This window comes from Echiichthys vipera (assembly GCF_963691815.1).
Source record: "Echiichthys vipera genome assembly, chromosome: 7".
NCBI lineage: Eukaryota > Metazoa > Chordata > Actinopteri > Perciformes > Trachinidae > Echiichthys > Echiichthys vipera.
The window spans coordinates 19,327,223-19,340,048 of NC_139832.1; positions in this window are offsets into that span (position 1 = coordinate 19,327,223).

The window sequence follows — 12,826 nt, forward strand, 5'->3', positions numbered from 1 at the left end:
TAGTGTCACAACTGTGCAAGATGTGGTCACGAAACTTTGCAGATGTGTAGTTGAGATCATATGAGGCTGAATTTAAAGCTGGGTGTGATCTGAGCTAGGGATGGGTGTACATGTCTACTGAATTTTTTGTTAGTTAGAGCAACATTAATAAAGCAACAAACAGCTATTTACTATTTGAATATATAGTGGCGCTGAAGGCAACAGTGCTAACAGAGCTAACCGAGTGAACAATGTTAATGGGGGTACCGGTACTGGACACCGAAGTTACCAGCTGTAACCTCCATATGAGCACAAATCTCAGGCGGCTAGTTAGAAATTAACACAAAAAAGAGGTTTTCAAGGGAAGTGGCATAGTCTGACATGGACATTCTTTTAAAGCAAAAAAACACAGAGAAGCTTGGATTACTGTTAGTGCTCCACGTTTCTTCCACCCTTTCTTCCATCCCTGGTTACAGCTGATGATCGGCTGATCAACACCGTATAAGCTCCCCTCTCCCACGGAAGCCCGACCTGGGTAGTGTGCAGTGCATAGTGGTAGTGATAAGTTATCCAGTGGAAGCACTATCATGTTAACTGAGCCGAAATGGCCAAAATCCAGCTGATGACGTTTCCTAAAGGAATAGCATAACATTCATTAAATACGCTTAAATTTGCTTTCTTGCTGAAACTTTGATGAGTATACTGACACAACTCTCAGATCTGTTGGCCTACATTAAATGTGAAATTACAGCCAGGAGATGGTTATATGGGAAGCAAGAAGGAAAGGCGTAGCCTGGAGCTGTCCAAGGCAAAATAATCCTCCAGCACCTTTAAAGCTCAATAATTAACATGAAAAATCGTGTTATAATATTTTACATACTGGCCAAAAAATTGTAGTTCAGCTCACGCTGTAACACCGTCAAATAACAACTGTTGTTTTTATAGTTACAAGTGAGGGATGCTGCAGCAGTAGACAGATTTTGTTAGCTCTGAACAGATCCAGGCTAGCTGTTCCCCCCTTTTTTCAGTCTTGATGCTAAGCTAGGCTAGCTTCATATTTTGGCTGCATTACCATGCAGTCTTGATTGAGAGAGGTATCAATCTTCTAAAATAATCTCAAAGTGTCAACCTTTTTGATTTAAGATAATGTAGTATTTTATTAGTCCAACATCAGGGACATTTCTAATTTTAAGACTGAAAAGGTAACAAAACAGATATTGTTAAAATGGGAAGTAGGCTAAGGTCAGGACAATGACAGATGGAGAAAGCAAGAAAATTATGAGGACAAAGGTGTAGGACCTCATGAGGAAGTGCTGTTTAAGGAGTTTTGTGTCTGGTTGTCTGCTCAGCGTCGCAGGAAGACAACGGTAGATAAGACATTTGTATACTTGTTTCGATAAGAGATAAGGTCTGTTTTACAATCTCAAACCCTCCTAGGGTAATAAAAATACCAGAACTCCAGGATGAAGGACCACTTTTAACCTAAATCAACGTCAAATCTGACCGCAATTCGAACTGGAGGAGCTGTCTCTGGGAGACCGACGGACTTTCATTAATAAAATCTAAGCAACAGAACTTTGTGTAAAAGTATGGAAAACAGTTAAAGTTGATGTTTCATCGCAACTTGCTGTTCAAAGACATTCTTGCAAGTGTGTAACAGTATACGCATTATTTGTATCTTGTTGTGATTATGTTTATGTGGTTTCAGAAGTGCAAAGTCTCTGTCTAATTCCTGAAATATTTTGTGTTTTAATAATAGGCCCGTCACTCAGTATCTGTATCTGTTAAAACTGTCTGCCTAAAGATTTTGGTTAAATTGGATATCAGAAAGCTTAATTATGGAAAATCAACCAAAGATAGTTTAATCTTAGAATTAGAATTCCGGCGTAAAAAGCAGTTGATTCGCTCAGAGCCAAAGGGATGGGTTAAACCGAGACCCCTCCTTTTCTGAGTAGAAAAGGAAGAGACTGCTGTCTCTGCTCTCTCTCTTGACCTCTCTCTCTTCACACCCCTCGCTTTCTACACCCCACGCTCTGCACCTCCTCTCCTGCATCTCTACCTTTTCGCACCTCTGAACCCCTCCCCTGCTGCTCGTTTCTCTTGTTAACCCAAAGTTAGCAAGAGACGTTACTTTATATTTTGTTCCTTACTAAAGTATTTTCGTTTATTAATCTATTTTTATCGCGTGACTTTTTAAACTTTCTACGACACGCTTTTATAAGTATAGTTAAACCCCTCGTGCTGTCTTTGCCTTTTTGTCCGGCCGGCAAATTGCATCAAACTCGCGACTCCAGCCCCACAGAACCGATCAGAACCCTTTTGTCAACCCACAAACCACCTCCAGAGGCAAGCCACCTGAAGAGCCGGGACGGGACCAGACAAGACCCGCCAATCCAACCGCGCTGCTGACCCAGTCTACAAACCGAGCCGAGGTCCGCCAAACACTGGGACGCGGACCCACGGAACCTGCATGGGTACTGTGAGATGCCAGGGCAACTGTAATATCAACGGCAAAGTAAGGTTGGCCTTTTAATGCAACTCTTGGTTAAACGTTGGTGACAAATAAATTCTGATCCGAGTTCTGTTGGCAGGCTGATTAGAGCTAGCTTCAGTCCGCCAGTGATATTATAAACCAGCCCGTAGGTCTAAATCACTCTGGTCTTAAGCTTCTTATATCCACATTTAACCCCTTTCACTTGTCTATTCAGTGTTGCACTATCCTGTATTCTCCTTATTAGGTAGTCAAATAAATGTTTATAACCTTACGTCGTTGTGAGAGTCTTCCGTTCTGTGCAGAAAGTGTTGGTCACTGATAAAGGCTGTGGTACGAATTAACACGTTCAAGACGAGACTGATAAAATTTAAACCATCAATTACTTTAAATTACTAACAGGTATTAAACGTTCACTAAAGTTTAATAAACATCCTGTCTTAATTTGGTGTGGTGCCCTACTTCGAGGAAAATAGATCCTAAATTTTAACGAGTCGAGTTAATTCATAATTAATTCAGCGACTACTGTATTCTAGCCATAATAAAAGTAGGCTCACTCTCCTACAAAAGCAACAGTATCAGTTTTTGAAATGCAGCAGTGTCCATAGCAGTTAGCAGCAGCTACAACAGCATTGAACAGTGTAGCTTAAATCAGATAACATTTCATCTTGTAATTTAGCTACAGAAACGAGTCATTAGTAAGCAGTTAGTGATATAATTTAACAGCCACAAGAAAGTTGTTTTAGAGGAGCTCATTATGTATGTACACATAGTGCACACACATATGTGTGTGTGTATGTGTAGCCTACTTTAGGTTATTTATCACTGAAACATTTTGCTTACCAGAAATGATGCAGTACAAACACAACATTGAGATTGAATAACTTATCACCCTTAGAGTCAGCCATGTTAATAATAGGACAACATTAACCACTATAGTATTATTGTAAACATTAATAAACCAATTGAAAAAGCTAATGCACATGTCAAGTATTTGACTCCACCACGGTTGCTTCTTGATAACTCTCAACATCAAAAGCACAGACAATTTATTCTCTCTCCTAGTCTGAGTGTGAAGAGGTTCTAGCACTTAGCTCTGTTTTGCAGTGGGTGGGTGGAAATTGTTTCTGTTGTTCTATGCTCAAGTTGGACAGTTACAGGACTTAGCCAGTGAATATATTGGAGAGCAGATATTAAATTGATGATGCCAACATGAGCAAGTATACAATGTATGAGTTTTCCAGCTTTTGAACTTCATGATAATAAGAATTATGAATTCATAGCATCACCCATATTAATGTCATTGTTCAATCAAAATCAGTGGAGAACAAATCTAATAATATTTTTATTTTGATTTTTGAGCACTAGCTACTGGATGGGGTGCAAATCAGTGGTGGATGGTAGATGATTTTAATTCAGTGCTGCAGGAAAGTGACAAGTGTGTGTTGAAAAAGAAAAACTAGAGATAACAAACCCTGCTGTACCCTACCGTTTTTTTAGATACCCTGTTGAAATACTGTAAAAATAAATAAATAAAATAACAAACGTGCTAAGAAAGTTTCCTTCATTCATTTAATTCTCGTGTGCAGGACATTCCGTGCCCATGAGCTGTTGTTCCATGATAGACCCAGTTAGTACCCAGACTAGATAAGTTCACATATTCATTTTAGTGCAGCTTTTATGCTGCATTATTTATTTACCAAAGAACCAATAAACCAACAAATTCAGATTTTCTTTTTTCAGATTTTTCCATGTCGTTCTTTTTGGCTGGACTGCAACACTCATAGGTTTTGACATAGTCTTGTTTCTATTTCCATTCATGGTTTTCAAATGTAGAAATGCTGAATACTGTAAATGAAAATAAAATAGTTGAAATACTTTTTGTCTTTTCGTTCCTGACTGATTGCTGATTGTGCAAAGGAGTTTCACACAGGTCAGAGAGGTTAGAAATTCTCAATTATACCATCTGTGAATAGATGTTTTTCTTTTTTTTAAACACAGTTAATTCAGTACAGTTTGTGCACTTTCTAGGAGATCTGTGTTAACTTTTTTGAAAAAGAGTGCAACAAGTAGATGAAAACAGTAATATTGTTTAAACATCTGCAAGAGAAGATGTGCTAAGAAGTTAATGATGGAGATAAAGTGTAAGTGGTCATTCGTCTGATGACACTGCCAAGAAGAATATCTATTGTTATATTGTGACACATGGCAAACATTTAAAATGAAAAGAAAGAGCAACAACCTAAAATAAGAAAATATTATTTAGATTCTCCAGCTCCCAATGATTAAACACAATGTCTAAAATTTAAGACCTTATTTGCCTCTTGTTGGCCCTCATAGTCTTTAGACCCATCATGTCGTTTATATACCACCCATAATTATTAAATAGGATACAGTCTCTTCTGAGCCCAGTCCCCACTGTATCACCTAAAAATGCATGGGTAAAGGATTTGGGCGTAAACATTACTGATGTCCAGTAGAGGGACATTCTAAAACAGGTCCACTCATCCTCGATTTGTGCCAGGCACGGCCTATTACAGTGGAAGGTGCTTCATAGAGCCCATTTCACCAATGCTAAATTTGGCTAAGACATACCCTAGTCACAGTGATGTTTGTAACCATTTTAAGCAGTCCCCAGCCGACCACGCACACATCTTCTGGACGTGCCCGAAGCTTGCTGAATATATTTCTAATTCTCAAACAGGCTCGTAACACAGATTTGGAACCAAATCCCCTGACTGCTCTTTTTGGGCTCCCTCCATCCAAAAATCTGCCCATTACTACGAAACATGTCGTAGCCTTTACCACCCTACTCACCAGACGTTTCTTTCTGCTTAAATGGAAACATGTTTCTCCACCGACTCTCAACAGTTGGATACGGGACATTTTAAAATGTCAAAGCTTAGAGAAGTTAAGGTTTTCACAGAGGGGATCTTTGACAGCATTCCACAAAACCTGGGACCCTGGCTTTTATTAGTAATAGTCTTACTGTTACTCCTGATGATGATGAGGACACTTCCAAGTGCGTATTTTTGTTTGGTTTGTTTTGTTTTGTTTTGTTTTTCTCCTTCTTGAATTACTCTATTTATTTTTGCTATAAGTTAAAGTTTTTCTTTTTATACCTTATTTGGTTTCATTGTACCTTACCTATCTACATATGTTATGTGTTATTCAGTTACTTGGTTGGTTATGGTGGCCGCGTCTGACATGGGTTGTTGGGAGGGATGGCAGGATTCATGTTGGGGTTTTTTAGTCTTTCTCAGTCTTTTCACTTTAAAGCAGATACACTGTACAACGACTGTATACTTTTTCTTGTGCACTTGTCTGCAAAAAATTCAATAAACCAAATTTTGAAAAAAAAAAAAAAAATACCATACAGTGTTTTATCTAAAGTGACTTTATATCAAGTATGTTAAACTTGGCCTTGACTTATCCCACAGGCACATTGTGGTAAAATTAAAAAAAATTGAGACTTGACCTCTATTTTGACCATCTGTAGGGGGACACATTGAAATACATCAGAGCTTTATGTACCATTGTGTGTGTGTTTATCTCGATCCACCACCATTTTAATTGCCCTCACAGAGCCAAACACATACACACACAAACACACACGCTTACTTCTGTAGGACGTGCTAATGAGTGTCTCAGCACGAAAGCTGAACGTCTTCACTGTTCTCATGTTAGTTCTCCAGCTCTACTCAGGGAACTGACAGCTGGAGCGAACCCTGTTTCAGCTGCACAGGTTCAGAACACAGATGCACACTTTTTTTTACACATTTGGAGAAGTTTTCATCAAGGTGAGACAGATTCCAGAAGCTGATGCTGTAATACACAGAATGAGGAATTTTGTACAATAACAGTAACATCATGCTTTGAAGACCTCTAGTCTTTTTTTGAAGCAATAAAGACTGGAAATATCCGCTGTCTGTTAAAATATTCAGGTATGAGTTGCTAACCAGATGATTCCATTTCTTGAAGAATAGCATATTCATTTTGTGATGTTTGCAAATTAAACGGTTCTTTGGTATGAACAAAGGGAACCAAGTTGTACTTAAGAGCAGTTCTTTGTGTCCAAATTTCACTGCCTGTCCTAGATCTACAGTGCCAGGTTCATACTCGCATGAGCGCTTCCGGACCCTCCCGTGGCTGTGACAGTGACAATAACAGCAGCAGTAGCAGCAGCAGGGGGCTGCATCCTGCACAGATAGCCGTCACACTGAAAACAAACCAAACAAGCTTTTATTGACACTTTCATCCAATATGCCTAACCGGCATGCGCACATGCACAGTGCATAATAGATATTTGCAGATAAATGGTAAACCATGCTTCTTAAACAAAAATATATTTTTTAAAAACTGCTCTTTTGAAGGGCTCTGAGAAAGGAATGGAGCCATGAGATCCAGCTCCCATCAAAGAGTCGCAATTCCCATCACTAATTTCTTTGTTTCCATTTATTTTAAGCTACACTGCAAAGTCTAAAATTGTTCCGGGTCCCTTTTCTGACACTAGACTTCTCAGGTTGGACTTAATCCCTGATATCCCAACTCTGCCTGGTAAAGGTCAAAAGTCCTCCAGGCATCTTAGTCTCTGTCTTTCTTTCTATCTCTATTCAACTGTTCATTTATCTCACTCTATATTCCCTCTATGTTTTTTCTCTTTCTGCCTCTACTATCTTCTGTCAGTGCAAAAGAACTGAGGCATTTTTCTCTCATTCTCCTGTGCAAACGATCAAACACTTTATTAGAAGATATATTGCATAGCATGAAGCTGCTCTGCATCCACCACACAGAATTAAAAGTCCAAGCAACACTTCTGCTTCACTCTGATTGTGGTTAAAGATGCAGAGTGGAAGGGACAGATGAAGAGTGAAGAAAAGAAAAAGAGACAGGAGGGTGGATGTAATGATGGCAGAATGGTAGAGGAGCTTAGGAAGGTGGAAGGACAGTGAAATCAGGTTGGGAGAAAGAAAAGAGATATAGGAATCACAGAGAGATGGAGCCTGCGCGGCAGCGTTGATGTGTGGACTATAGGTGGACAGGGTCGCTGAGTTGTGGCTCTAAAATGGGTCCTGACAGAGTAATTTCTCACGTGGAGATTTACCCAGGCTTTTTTTCTCAATAGTAAGAGGAAGAGAGTGTACGACCCTTTCCACTCATCATGAATATTTATTTGGTGAGAGTGTTCACAGGCTGCTGCATAGAATGACAAATCGTGCTCTCTAAAGCAACTACCTATATTCTATTCCCATCTATTTCTTCGCCTCATTCCACCTGTGACCGTGTCTCATCTAATCTATGGTCTGTTTTCACCTGGTTGTTTAATATATCGGGAACATTTGGATAACGATTATTTGTAAATGCATACATGAGAACAAAATATCCGAACACCACCTCATGCACAAACATTCTTGTTTGGACTTTAATAGTGTTTCCTATTGATGCAGTAATTGTTGCTTCTGTATGAAACACCATCAGTCATCTTTTTGATTGTGTTAGTTGTCATATAACTACTACACGGCTTATCATTTTGGGACAGGGGAAGAAATGCTCTGGCTTGTTTTTTACATACAGTAGCAGAAGGAATCATGTTTAGATGGCAACCCTGGATTTGCAAAACTCCCCAAACACTCAAGCAAGACTCATTTGTTCCACCTATACTATCCTAAACCGTTTGAAATCAATGCCTAACCTTAACCACCTTTACAAGATGCTCGCAAATCTTAGGCCACCATCTAAACACGACCAGCAAAAGGCGAGGAGAACGATTGCAGGTTTTAATCACAACATTGGACATCTGGTAAACCAGCGAATAAATCCTCTCCATCACCTTTTGTTTTCTGCTGTGGGCGGTAGTTTAACTTGTTTGGCTTCATGCACCACTCAGCTGCTTTCATAATAATGAACAGGGCCCTGCCTTGAACGCTGCATCCAGTCCTCTTAATACATGCATTTTTTTTAGGTTGGCGTAATACAAAAGAGGGATCCTGGAAACTACAATAACAATATTCTACAAAACAGATATTTATTTGTAAGAGAATAAACAGAATAAACATTCTTACTTAGCAGTTGCATCCCTTTTTGCTTTCTGCAAATCACTAAGGAGCTTCTTATTGTATTCTGGCTGCCATTTCAACCCCTCCATTTTTTGTGTCACTAGCCAGTCTTCTCACAATGCTTAGAGAGATGATTTACATGTGGACCATGGAAACTGAAAAGGAGTGAACTTTGGATTCAGTGGATCTCTTCACTGTGATCTGCTACATTACTAGAGTCATACAGGCAGGGTTATAAATGTCACTTTCATATGTCAAACGCTGTTTTCCAATTCTACTTTAATGTCACCAATGTAGAACATAAATAATCCAAGACATTTACCTCCCTGGTCAAGGACATTTTCATTTAGCTAGATAAATGTTTCTAATACCTGCAGCAATGAAACATCATCATACATGAGTGCTCTGCCATTTTTATTGTAGTTTGTATTTAATTGTCCCATTGCCACTGTAGAAGCCAACAATGTACTGTATGGGAAATTACAAATATGTTTGACATATCTCCCTGTAAAATGGTTAAGGTGAATACAGTATGTTGCCTAATTATACATACAGAGTAACAATAATTTGAAGTTGTTTTTCCGGCCATGTGATAAATGTAAGTCATTCAATCTTTTTTAGCTCTAGTTTGGTCTCACTTAACTCCTGAAGAAAATATGTGGCTCTTTAGCTGCTAAATGCTCCACTATGTTTACCAGCTTATCCCAAACTCTGTCCACCAGTGTTTGGTGCTGGGCAGGCTGTATACAGGGTTTATGTTGGAGCTTTTTTGTGCTGAAAACAGCTGCCAGTTGCAGCTTTAAATGATGCTGATAATACTGTTGAGACTGAATCAAAACAGTAAAGTTGCGAGCAGTCAAATTACATTTTAAAAACTCAGCAGATCCAAGTGGGAATTCAGAGTAGAAACAATGATTAGCGCAGTTTTAAACCACATCAGAATGCATTTTATATACATCTAATGTAAAGTGGTGTCTGTGTGTTTTTTGACTTCACATAGATGTTGTAATTTTATCTCTTCTCATCATATCTTCCCACACTAATGTTCTGCAATGTGATATCTTTGGTTTCGCAGCATGAAAGCCCTACCCATATCCTAAAATTAAGCTGCCTTGTCTTGTCCTCCATGTTCCTATATGACCAAACAGAAAACTCTACATGCTGGTGTCAAAATGTCTGGTACATGAGTTTGGTGTACAAATGTGGCTCGGTTCCCAGAGCTCAAACATTTTCCTACATCATTATGCTAGTATCGGTTGTGCTCTAGTAATAGTCACTGTGTTCCCTAAACACCCATTTTATTATCATATTACCAGCCATGGCTGCAGAGATTTGGAGAGAGATTTGGATTCAGGTTGGATCATCTGTCTGTATACAGGCATTAGCCAGGGCACTGCAGGCTGGCTGACCACAGCACTGGAGCTGAAGTGTTGAAGGCAGAGCTTCCACTAAATAGAAAAATCTATCAAGCTCATTATTTTTGATGCTTTAACCGTCTCTGCTTTTTATAGCGTCATTTCACCTGTGTCTCTATATCTCTGTTTTAAGCAAAGAAAGAACTTGAAAGATGGTAGGTATCCCTGATGTTTCACTCATTAAAGAAGACATCTGAAGGGTTGTTATCAAAAAGTTGTCATCAGTACACTTTTAGAGGTGGTAATGCATAATGTTCATGCAGCATTTCTGGTTTCTGTTACATGTCCTGCGTAGGAGCAACCTTACTTCTTGCTCTATTACTCCAGGAAAAAACAGAAATGGAAAAATGGATTTGAAAAAAGAAGCATGGATGCAATTTTCCCTTAAGCTGCATGGTAAACAATGGTGACAAGAACAAGTTTTCAATAACTTTCAAGCAGAATGAAGAGAAATAACAAATCATGTGCAACCTTGTTTTCCATTATTTAATTTTCACTCTGTTGTATTACAGGGAAAGCAAATAAGGAAGGATATGAAAACTGACAAACAATATACAGCTGTGTGTATTTGTTTGTAAGTATTTGTGTGGGTTCCTATTTCTCTTTTTTCAGTGAGCAGAGGCTTTACAGATGGCCATGTGTGTTATTGTGGCGAGCGTAGAAAGAGAATGGTTGGAGGCAATCTTTTTTATCCTGCTAGATCTCCCTCTGAGTGGAGAGATTGGACTTTGTCGTTGTGATTGGAGGGAATTAAAGCCTGCGTTTGGAAGCCGGCAATAGCAGAGAACAGGAAAACAGGTTGTGATGTGTGTGTGTGTGTGTGTGTGTGTGTGTGTGTATGTGTGTGTGTGTCTAGACTAATTGTCCATTGCACATTGCACATCATTCAACAGCTCCTCCAGGCCGCCCTTTTCCCTTTCACCTTGGCCCTATCTGCACACTGATAACTAAATCTATTGCAAGGACACCTATTCATTTTTAGTCCCCTGTTGTTAAGTTGAGGGAAAAAAACAATTGTGTTATAGATTAAAACATGTTCATCACAGTAAATAAAAAAAACAAGTTTTGTAACATATATATGAGAACAATGAAATAATACAGTCTGCAGCACAAAGCCAAAGTTCCACTGTCCATTGTCCACCTAATCATACGGCGGCAGCTGTGAATTTTTCAGTTGCCAAATATGGTAGTGTTGTGATCACTTTCATTAATAGTGATATTCCATCATGGCGTCAGGTTGGAGATGTGGACCTGTCTCTTATGAGATCGACCACAAACATACACGTAATTCCTGCGTGATCTAATTTGTAGCGTTTCATCAACTCACTATTATTCAGCGTTTGGAGAATATTTTTTTCCTAGCTCTTTGTACTTTGTACTTGTAAAGTCCTCCTCCATACTCCTGACTGTTTTTACCTTAGGAGCTCTCTTGAGTGTTAAGATGCTTTATAAATAACTTTTATCTTTACTAGGATTTAGTCTAAACTTTGAGGGTAAATTCTTAGAAATCATCAGAATTCCAATAATTTTCTTAGAATTACATCACTAGGAGCAGCTCTTTGTACTAGGAATCTTTAGGAATGCAGCCCCACAATTACATGAGGCCATATTGCACAGTTAAAAAAATAAATCAAATAAGACCAGTCCAGTCCGTCTTTCAATACACTGAGTTCAAAGATATATTTAAACACTTCTGAAAGCTTTTGACAAAAATCCGAAAAACTCCCTTGGCCCTTTAGCACGCACTTTTGAGACGGTCCCTAACTTCAGCTCCTCAATTTCCTGTGTTCTCTTGGCATGTCTTGGACTGGACAGCACCCCGCTGCCACCTGTACAATTACTGTCACCCTAGCAACATCATCACTGGCGGTTTCGGCATATCTTGTTCCACGGGGACTTCAGCCACAGAGACATGCCAAACGTCCTTCATCTAAACACAATGCTCACATTACCATGACAATGAACTGGATTCAAATGGATAAAGATTCTCCGTACACCTCCGTACATAGCATATAGCATGTCGCTCATTTGCCTACATTTTGACACATCGCTGTGCCATGAAAATTCTGGTTGCGTTGGCTACTAAAAGTTCCTGGGTTACTTTCGATACAGAAGAAAACGTTGAACCAGATGATTATGAGCCAAGTTTGAAGATGATGTTTGAGGAGCGTCTCTTTCAGATTTAAATGGATTTATGGATGTTTAATTCCTGATGAGCCGTGGGAATTCAGACACCACCTTAAAGAGTGAATGGAGCTGATTGTCACAAGATGTGTATCATGTCAATGTTTTTATAATTGACTGAGGTATGACTCTGGGCCTACTGCACACATTCTGATCGTATTTGTTGAGAGCGCGTTATCTGTGTCCCCTAGTAAAGTCTATGCAGCCTCTTTCCCTTTTTAAAGAGAATGGGACACAAAAAACTGTGATGAGCACATGTTGGTAGGATTCACTATAATAACTTGCAAAGAGGGGTTGGGGCAATTAGCCAAAGGACCAAAGCCATTAATGACTGAAAGTGATACTGGTTCATGTGCAGGGTACACTTAAACAGTGTGCCCGCTGGGAATGATAGGGTAAAGAAACCATTTGGTTTGCTCTTTTGGTTTTTATATCATGTCGAAGACAAAGCAATAGGGCTGGACGAAATGACCAAAATTCTATCCAGATAGGTCGTCATATTTTAATTACAATATATATCCTGATATAGCATATTTTCTGATAGTTCAATAAATAGGCTTAAATGGTCTTTATTAAATATTAACACGGTACAGCCTATTATCGTGTAAAATAAAATACTGATATAAACTCAAAATACTTCACATCAGATTTTCTGAAAAGAATTGAGTTAGTATGTGCCTGTTAATATCAATTTAGATGAT